This window comes from Mytilus edulis, chromosome 4 (genome assembly GCF_963676685.1).
Source record: "Mytilus edulis chromosome 4, xbMytEdul2.2, whole genome shotgun sequence".
Classification (NCBI taxonomy): Eukaryota; Metazoa; Mollusca; class Bivalvia; order Mytilida; family Mytilidae; genus Mytilus; species Mytilus edulis.
In genome coordinates, this window is record NC_092347.1 from 31758325 (window position 1) to 31770049 (window position 11725).

The following is an 11725-nucleotide window of genomic DNA, read 5'->3' on the forward strand; positions in this document are numbered from 1 at the left end:
TCACCAACAGGTCTTCAATATAGCGAGAAATTCCCGCACCCGGTGGCGTCCTTCAGCTGGCCCCTAAACAAAAATATACTAGTTCAGTGATAATGAACGCCATACTAATTTCCAAATTGTACACAAGAAACTAAAATTAAAATAATACAACACTAACAAAGGCCAGAGGCTCCTGACTTGGGACAGGCGCAAAAAATGCGGCGGGGTTAAACATGTTTGTGAGATCTCAACCCTCCCACTATACCTCTAACCAATGTAGAAAAGTAAACGCATAACAATACGCACATTAAAATTCAGTTCAAGAGAAGTCCAATTCTGATGTCAGAAGATGTAACCAAAGAAAATAAACAAAATGACAATAATACATAAATAACAACAGACTACTAGCAGTTAACTGACATGCCAGCTCCAGACTTCAATTAAACTGACTGAAAGATTATGATTTCATCATATGAACATCAGGCACCATCCTCCCCGTTATGGGTTTAGTATTATACCATCATAACATATATGAGAAGAACATAACCCGTGTCATGCCAACAACTGTTTTTAGAATAAATGTGTTTAGTTCCGACGCAAAGACCTTATCAGTGACTCAATATTAACGCCAAAATATGCAATATTTAATGACTTGACAACAGTATCGTAATTATATCCCTTCTTAATAAGTCTATTCAAAGGTTTTGTAAGTTTATGAGGTGAATACTGACACCTTTGTGCTTTATAAAGAATATTTTCATAAAAAATTGGATGTGAAATACCTGAACGTATAAGAAGTCTGCATGTTGAGCTATATTTACGAATGATGTCTTTATACCGATGATAAAATTTAGTAAATGTTTTGACTAGTTTGTGATATCGAAAACCCTGGTGTAATAATTTTTCAGTAATACATAAATTTCTCTCGTTAAATTCTAAAACATTGTTACATACACGAGCGAATCGTACAAGTTGAGATATATAAACACCGTAAGATGGTGACAAGGGAACGTCACCATCTAAAAACGGATAATTAACGATAGGAAATGAAAAATCATCCCTTTTATCATAAATTTTAGTATTCAGCTTTCCGTTAGTGATATAGATATCAAGATCGAGGAAAGAGCAGTGTTCATTGTTAGTATTAGCTTTATTTAAAGAGAGTTCACCAGGATAAATTTCATTAATATACATACTGAAGTCGTCATTATTGAGAGCCAAAATATCATCCAAATATCTAAAAGTATTATTAAATGTGTTTATCAGATGTTGTTTTGATGGGTCTTTGCTTATTTTTGTCATAAATTGTAACTCATAACAATACAAAAAGAGGTCCGCGATAAGTGGTGCACAGTTAGTCCCCATTGGAATTCCGATAATCTGACGATATACGGAATCCCAAAGCGAACAAAAATGTTATCTAGTAAAAATTCAAGGGCATATATAGTATCAAAGCATGTCCAATTAACATAGTTTTTTTGTTTATTGCTACTAAAAAATGACCTAAAAGAGTTTAAAAATATATATTCACATTCTGATTTTTTGAATGCCCATTTAATTAGGTGTGTGAATTTTTTTCTTAATGTGGATGTGAGGCAATGTGGTATATAGGGTAGAAAAATCAAAACTTTGAACAGATTCAAAATCACCAATATAAACATGCAATTTATCAAGTACTTCCAACGAGTTTTACACTCCAAAAGTAATTTATTCCATTATTTTCGAAGGCCTTATTTGAACAATTTATTATAAGGTTTTTAATTGTACCAAGTGTGCTGGTAAGAAGAATAGACAATTTAGTAGTTGAACAATGGCTTGAAGACGAAATAAATCTTTATTTGTAAGGGTTTTTGTGTAGCTTCGGAAGCCAATACATAGTTGGGACTTTCATTGTATTTGGCTCTGTTTGTAAAGCGGTGGCTAAAAGTTTATGTTTGTTACATATTTCGTTTTCTGAAAATGGAGTCAGTTAGAATGTTGGTGAATTGGTGATTTCCTTTTTCAGAACCTCAATGTAAAATTGACGTCAAACAATAATAATATTATTAGCAGCTTTATCGGCCGGGACAAAAACAAATTCCTTGGCTAGTTCTTTTAGTTTATGTTTGATACGAGAAATAGGTTTATTGTGGTTATTGTTAAAGTAAAATGTTCTTTGAAATGTTGAATACGTATATAAACTATATTCATTACTGAATTAAAAAAAATGAGTCCAAAGATTTTTTGTCAGCTTTTTCCCGTTTTATCCATTTCATACAGTAAGTATGGAGTGAGTCGTGGATGATATTACGACACTCATTCCAATTAATAATTAACGGGGGACGAAATTTAGGTCCTTTACTGAGGAATGATTTTAACTCTCGGTCTTGAACGATGTTAAGATCTCCTGTTATAACATGGGAAATGGGTCCATAAATATATACGGAATTACTGCAATTACATGAAGTAGGTGTATTTTCACTGATATTATTATCTTTACACAATTGACTATAATTAAACACAAATTTTCGGGTAGATTTCTTGTAAATATAACAAATAAGAGGTAGCTCAGTATTGTCAAAATATCCAGGAATTTGTTCTTTAACAGAATGGTTGTTAAATATACCGGCAATATTTACAAAATCAAAGGCTTTATTGACATACTTAATTTTAATAAAATGTTTTTTATGATCTTCAGGGCGATCAATTTTGGGAAATAATTTAGAATAACAATATGCCATAATAATTTGAACAATTTCATACTTAGGACTGCTATATGAAATTGTGTTGCAATCCTCCAAAATTTTATTTAACTTATTTTATATAAAACTGGTAACGAACAGAGTTTTGTTAACAGATAATGTCTGCCGTTGTTTTTTGAAATAGAAATTAGGTCCGAAATATTGGTATGATTGGCCCGAAATTTTCTTTGATTGCGATTTGTTCTACGACCGTAAGAACGGTTTTTACGAACAGTTTTAGAAACTTTATCTAAAATGTTAACGGAATTGGTTCTAGATATATTACCAATTCCCATGATATTATCATTAAGACCGAGAGGGTAAACTGTCTGTAATTTTTTAATCCAATTTAATTCAATTATTTTCCGTGATCGTACAAACTTTGAATGCGATTCACCAGGCTGCTTATTTACTACCTCTAAAGGTTGAACTGCTAAATATTTAAAAGGATGGTTGTGCTTCTTAAGGTGTTGGTAAATGAGTATGTTGATGTTCATGCAATTACTTGCGCTATGGTTCAAATCTTTGTCTTTCGAGTTCACAGGACTGGATAGAAACTGATACCGTGGCTTGGTTGAACACAAAACTTAACGACAAAAGAAATTATTTCAGTTTCAGATATTGTGAACTTTCCACTTCCATGTGGCAAAATTCCAGCAGAGGCTGCATATGAAGTATGTATTACTAATTTGATATCAAGAGCTTGTATTTCCTATTATAATTTCCTAGATAAAGAATTGAGACTTATATGAAATTCCCAATGTAGCTTTTAATCCAAAATGCCCAAGTTGTGAAGTTGAAATAATCCCTTCGAAAATTTGGGAAACCGCTATGGAATATCTTTTTCACAGACGCCAACGAATATTTTCCAACTGTTGTGAACACAATTCCGTCCTCTTTTCCTTAAAATGTAACATACTAAACTAGACTTATCAAATTTCGGGATTGTACTGACATGAACAACAAAGACAACAGGAGCTGTATTTGGAACATGATCTGCTTATCCTTCGGAAGCACATTGAGATCAGCCAGCTTTTAATTAGGTCCCTGTGCCCAGTATTTAGTGTTTTGTTTATATGTTTTGTATATACATACTATTGTTGGTAATTTGTTCGTGTTTTACAACGGCATTGTCAGTATTTGTTTTCGACTTTTTAGTTTGATAATCCCTTTTGTATCTCTCACCTCTTCTTCAATGCATACACCTTTTATGATCTTTTATCATTTCTGTGTTTGTTCTGTATTTATATACCAAAGGCAAGTTGTTGTCATCTACCCAACATTCTCAAGACGAACAAGTGAAACTGCGAGCTACTGCTCACTGATGATACCCCCGCCGCAAGTGGATAATATTAATAGTGTAAAAATATGCAAGTGTTCGGTAAACAGGAAGTTGTCGAGTGATGAATCTGAGAACGCATCACACCGTATAGCTGACTTATATAAATCCTGAAACCAAATTTCAGAAATCCTTGTATTGTAGTTCCTGAGAAAAATGTGACGAAAATTTTCAACTTGGCTATCATGTGTAAAATCATACAAGTGTTCGGTAAACAGGAAGTTGTCAAGTGATCAATCTGAAAACGCATCACACGGTATAGCTGACTTAGATAAACCCTGAAACCAAATTTCAGAAATCCCTGTATTGTAGTTCCTGAGAAAAATGTGACAAAAATTTTCAACTCGGCTATCATGTGTAAAATCATACAAGTGTTCGGTAAACAGGAAGTTGTCAAGTGATCAATCTGAAAACGCATCACACGGTATAGCTGACTTAGATAAACCCTGAAACCAAATTTCAGAAATCCCTGTATTGTAGTTCCTGAGAAAAATGTGACGAAAATTTTCAACTTGGCTATCATGTGTAAAATCATACAAGTGTTCGGTAAACAGGAAGTTGTCAAGTGATCAATCTGAAAACGCATCACACAGTATAGCTGACTTAGATAAACCCTGAAACCAAATTTCAGAAATCCCTGTATTGTAGTTCCTGAGAAAAATGCGACGAAAGTTTCATGGGACGGACTGACTGACTGACGGACGGACTGATGGACGGACTGATGGACGGACGGACAGACAGAGGTAAAACAGTATACCCCCCCTTTTTCAAAGCGGGGGTATAATTAAAAATGGATAACAAACGGATAGAAAGCAAACTGATGGACAAAGGTACACGTATACCATAATTACGGATATTCAAAATACAATGAAAGTTGAAATATGTAACTCAATGGTGAAATCCTAGATAAATAAAAAAAGATTATAGAAATACTGACTGTTTAATTGTTAAAATTGCAATTACTTTGCTAGTGGTAAGTCATAAAAACATAATGATAAAAAAATACATTAAAGTATAGCTCGTTATTCAATTTAAACTAGCATATTAGAAAATCGAAATTTTAAGTATCATACATTGTACATGTATATTTTAATACGATGACTGTAAGTGAACAAAAAAAAAACCACTAGCATTTAGGTAAGTATTATTTGTACATTATACCAAAGCTTCACACGAAAAGTCTGGTAAAAATCAGATGATAAATATTTTTTGTAACTTTCATAATTAGCATGGTTTAACTGGAACTCAAATTATTTAAAATAACCACAACAAAGGTGAACAAAAAATAAACACTAGCTTTGTGTTGAGATACTTTTCTATATTGTATCAATGCTTCATACGAAAAGTCTGGTAAAAAATCAGATATTAAATAACTTGTATAGCTTTCATAATTTGCATGGTTTAACAGGAACTAAAATTATTTAATAAATAACACATCAATAAAAGTAGTAATAGCATAAAAGACTGTGAATATTTTTAGATGTTACTTGTTACAAAAAAAATAATCATTCAAAGCACCCCCATTTCAAAAAGAATAACAAAACAAACTTATATAAAAAAATATAATTTTAGGGAAAAAATCACGACTTTTAAAACTGCTTTAAAAGATAATGAGATGTGGTATGATTGCCAATGAGACAACTATACACCAAGGACCAAATGACATAGATTTTATATGACCTTCAACAATGAGCAACAATATCGCAAGTCAACCTACCAAACCCCCCGAAAATACAAAATAAAAAACCCAAATTCAAATGAGAAACAAAAAGCATATGAGCATGAAAATGTAATTATATAATTATATATTTTTTTTACTGTGATACAATCAAGACAAGATATTTGTGATACATACAAATAATAACAACATATAAAGATTGAACAGATATGCTGGGATCATCTAAAAGTACATTTACTTGTATGACCTTTTAGTTGTCTCTAAATTTAGATTACTATTTTAAACCTTAGAAGAAGAAAAGATTACTGGAATAGATAATCACAAGGCCTAATCATATTGTTAGCAAAGAATTCTATAAATTATAGAACAAAAAAGGCATATAATTGACTATAATAATTTGTTCGCTCTCTTTCTGTAACTTTTACAAAAATAAAACACATAAGACACAATACATTTTTTATTACATGTAACTATCGTCTACAGTACTATTTAAATTTTGTTTTGAATTACATTAAAAAAAAAAACTGTATTTAATTGAATCAAATGTTTCAGCATTCATATGCTTTTTTTCTTCCTAACTACACAGAGTGGAATTTAATCTGATTTTTTTTCGTCACTCTAGCGCATTGAACATATTTTATGAATATTGACAACAAAAATGAAATTTTAAACATGAAAATTGAAACGAGGAATTATTAGAGTGATCACCAAGGCTTATGGTATAGTCTGATTTAACTGTTGGAAAGACGAAATATTCATCTGGGCAAACACTTTTAGAGTATGCTATGTAAAGGGATACACTACCTTGATATCCCAAATATTCTTATATCATTTCATCTTGATAGGAATAATTGGACTTTTACTGTATTAAAGCATACTTATGGAACGCCAAAACTGTCTTGTTATGACCATTTTTCATTATATGATGTGCACTTACCTTTATATGATGTGCAAACACCCTTATATGACGTCCAAATATGCTTAGATTATGTGCAAGTATCTTTATATGATGTCCAAACATCTTTATATTATGTCTTAACATCTTTATATGATGTCCAAACATCTTTATATGATGTGCAACTACACTTATATGATGTGCATACATACTTATATGATGTGCATACATACTTATATGATGTGCATACATACTTATATGATGTGCATACATACTTATATGATGTGCAAATGTACTTATACGATGTGCAAATGTACTTATATGATGTGCAAATGTACTTATATGATGTACAAATGTACTTATATAATGTGCAAATGTACTTATATAATGTGCAAATATACTTATAGGATGTGCAAATATCCTTATATGATGTGCATTTTCCCTTATATTATGTGCAAACATCTTTATATGATGTGGTTGTGTCATTATATTATGTGCTTGTAATCTTATATCATGTGGTTCGGTTCACTTCATTATATGATGTCGAAACGTCATTATATGATGTGCTTTCATCGTCGTTATGGTCAATGAACATGATTACGATTAGAATGATTACTGTCTACGTCTTAACTGATTCCGATCTGCTTCTGCAGAATTGATATAAATCCGGATCAAGTCTTGAGTTATTTAAAAAAAGAAAAACCTTGACATGTTTGTTCCTCGATTTAAGATGAAAAAAATAACACCAAATATTGATGGAAAATTGTCAAATTATGAATTTTAATCGATGGGTCTACAATAATGAATATACGGGATCTACAATAATGAGCGTACAGTTCACTTATTACGTTTTAGAAAAACATCTTTAATCTTTTAAGCGAAAGTGCATTTTTAAGATAAAGTGAGAAAGTGCATTTTAACAAAAATTAACGTTTCAAACATTTCGGCGAAAGATAAAGATCAATTAATGCAGGAACTAGTTGAAGAATTTCCCGGCAGCGGCGAAAATAAGATAAAACCAATTGTGTAGCTCTTATTTATAGCTTGGTGTTCGGTTTGAGTAAAAGCTCCGTGTTGAAGGCCGTAATTAAACCTATAATTGTTTACTTTTTACACATTATGACTTAGATGTAGAGTTGTCTCATTGGCACTCATATCATATCTTCCTATTTCTATTCATTGCAGAAGACACCAATGAACTCAAAGTCAATTTTAAAAATATTTTATAACGATAGCTATAATATTATCCTCTCTTGCATATATAATTATACCGGTATGGATGATTGGTTGATTAATTTGTTGATTGATGCTTTTTAACGCCACTTTCAACACTATCATGCTAATTCGTGGAGGTGAGTTTATATTGATGGAGGAAGCCGAAGTCCCAGGAAAGAAACACCGACTTTCGGTAGGAAAAACTAATAATTCTATTCAATTGAGATTGGAGTCGAGCTTACCTGCCAAGTGTGGGATTCGAACTCACAACCTACATGTAAGTGTTGACAGGCTATATACTTGGACCACTCGGCCACCGAGCCACCCCCCCCCCCCCCTTTTCACCCCCAAAAAAGGAATGAAAAGAGATATGGGATTACCTTCAACTCGGTGCATGACATTTGCTTGCATCTTTTTATTAATATGTTTTCATGCATTTATTGCACACTTACATGATTATGAATGTATGTTTGACGTCTAGCGGAAAATTGATGTATAAAAGACTATGTGGTATGATTGTCAATGAGATAACTCTCCAGAGGCACCAAATGACACAGAAATTAACAACAACTATAGGTCACCGTACAGCCTTCAACAATGAGCAAAGTCCATACCGCATAATCTGCTATAAAAGGCCCGAAATGACAAATGTTAAACAATTCAAACGAGAAAACTAACGGCATAATTTATGTACAAAAAATGAACGAAGATCAAATACCGGTATGTAACACATCAACAGACGACAACCACTGAATTACAGGCTCCTGACTTAGGACAGGTGCATATACGTACAGGAAAATATTAATGTGAAATGAATATTAACCCTGTTTTGTAATAGACCGACACCCTGAGTCGGATTTTTAATATGCTACTTCGCAGAAATCCATTTCACCTTACGGTGTTACCTGGACAGATTATTCTAATTCCGAGCCGAACAAGTCTTTGATTTTACTCCTTAATTTAGCAGGGAAGCAGCAAATATCAATTTTAAATTCTTTGGTTTTGAACCGGCCGGAATTCGAACCTACGACCAGCAACACTAGAGGCTAACATGCTACCATGAAAGCACCGCCACTAGACAGTTACTCGTAATATAAAAGGAAAGCCGTTCAGATATACAACTCCGTAAACAGGGCTAACATACTGACCATTGATTTTTTTTTAGGATGATTTGCGAGTGAAATGGGGCATGTTTTTTTGTAAATGTTTGATTCCAAGTTTCTTGAAAGATATTTTATAACAATAATGAAATTAAAAAAAGACTATATTATTTTTAAAAAAGAGTTTTTTCTTAAAGTCGAAAAATATGTTTGTCCTAGAACAAGGAAGGACACGTCCTCATGCCCACACTTCATGTTTACATCACGATGACCGTGAGGGCATTCCGATGTATTATCGCAACAGAGATTTGACTTTCGATTTTGACTGGTACATGTAACCGATCGTATTAAAACGCAGACATAATCGAGTGCAAATGTTGCGTCGTTAAAAATATATTTATACATTTGTAAGTAATATATATGCACACGTACAGAATAATTGTGTTAACGCATGCAGAAATAATATCTCAAGTACGTTTATGAGGGGAAAATGAATGCCTACATAAATCCAAACTATTAGAAAATCCGAATTGTTACAGAAGAGTTTTCACCATGCACTTGCACTGCACTATTATTAGAATAGTAGATGAGAATGCTATAGCATTAGGATCAAAATAATGTATACATGTAACTGTTATATACAAATATAAATTTAATATAGAACAACAAACCAGAGTATACTGATTTGTCTCACTACAATATAATTGTGATTACGGTGAGGTTGAATTCCCTGTCATTTATTCATCATCCAAGCACGAACTTGTCTCAGAAAAAAATATATCTCTGTAAGTTAACCTCACTTTCAGGTATTGAGATGTGATTTTCTTTTAGACAAGTGCGTGTGACCATCCACGAGAATTTGCGGTCATCCGATATTCAGTACTTCAGTCCTTTGATACTGTTTGTTCTAGTAAATATTACATCAGCCAATGAAATTCAGCCTTCACATTTTTGAAGGTGTAGATAAATCCGACAAAACCGAGAATCCCAATGGTCTTTAAAAAGAAAATAGAATGGAGCGTTTTCAGATCCGCGTAAGCATAGCATGGACATATATGTACCCAATATCTGTATTTTAATTAGATTTGTGTCTGAATGAACATAAAACACTGTATTTATTTTTTGTTTACTGAGACCTGGTGGTCTCTGACAGATGGAGAGTTGTGTTTTCAATTTTTCTAAGTGAAGATTTACGGCGGTGACTTTTAATATTTAGCGTTTATCTATAAAACTACAATAGATTAAAAAAAAATAATAGTGCAATGTGTCTGAATATATTCTATGGTAAATTTTAAGGTCCCATTTTGGGCAATTTTGGCTCTTATGAGTTTTGTTGTTTTATTGCCTATTATCTTGATACTTGTTTATAGAGAAACCTTTTCTTAGTAAAATAGTTTTCTCGTTTGAATTGTTTTACATTGTCATCATGGGGCCTTTTATACTGAATATGCAGTATGGGCTTTGCTCATTGTTGAAGGACTTACGGTTACCTATAGTTGTTAATTTCTGTGTCATTTTGGTCTCTTGTGGAGAGTTGTCTCATTTGCAATCATACCACATCTTCTTTTTTTATATTATAAGAACAAATTTAAAAATAAGTAAATTATAATTATTGTCATTTTCAATTTTCATCATTGGTGGTGGGGGCGGGGTAGGAAAGATGGGAATTCCTCTAATTTTTTACCGTGAAATAGGGGGAAAAATCATTCCAAAGACTTAAACTTTACACCCCCCCCCCCCTAAAAAACCCACCAATTACACACACCTTTCTCAATACGATTGTTCGTAATAACAACAACAAAAAAACCGCATTGAATTACTTTTGCATTATTTAAATTTAAAATAGCACGTCAATAGTGGATCTAGAACTTTAAGTGTGGAAGTTGTTTGCGACTTGGAATTTAATTTGGATATGCCGTTTATGGTCTCATTGGTACTTATCACACCTTCATTCAATATTACTAGCTTCAGATTAAACATACTCTGCTAGAAGAAATTATTTTGTTAAAAAAATAAGGATTTAGATTTTAACAGATGAGGCTAAAATTGACGTCTTTCGAGTCAAAACTATTAGTTTTTACTGGGGGGGGGGGGGAGTACGATGAGGGTCGAACCCTAAACAGTTATGGCAAGTATGGACATAACCATTCCAGCTTTATACAGGTCTGAATTTGAATTAATTCATTATTCAATATCTGACACATCATAGGTTTGTGACACATCACCTATTATATTGTCCAATATCCGAAATCTTAATATATTGCTAGATTCAACATATCAAAGAACCCTAAGAATTGCTTGTTTTAAGTGCCGTTTTTGGCCCCTTATTTCTAAAAAGTTTTCTCTGGCAACAAAGTATTAACGGACAATGAACACATCGCAAAAACATTGTACTGCGTCAAATCTATTGAATACCACCATTTTATTTTAAAAAAAAATCAAAATCAAAGGCTCCCTTAATTTCTTCCTATCCCCTCTTTATGGGGTTGCAAATGACCGATCCATTATATAGGTCATTACCCAGTTTCGTGTCTTTCTTCAGAAAAGTGATATATAAAGACAAACTTTCACAGCTAAAATGATCAGCAAAGCAAACTTTACGAAACAATGAACATACTGGAAATTCATGTACTTACTTCTTTAAAAAAAAAGCCGCTAACGCAAGATATAAATGTATTGTCAAATATAAGCCTAGTACAATGAGCATAGAGCATGGCATAAAAGAATCATTTCTTTAATTTAATAACTTTAACTGTATGCCCATTATTGCAGTCCTCGTATGTTCATTAATGTAGACCC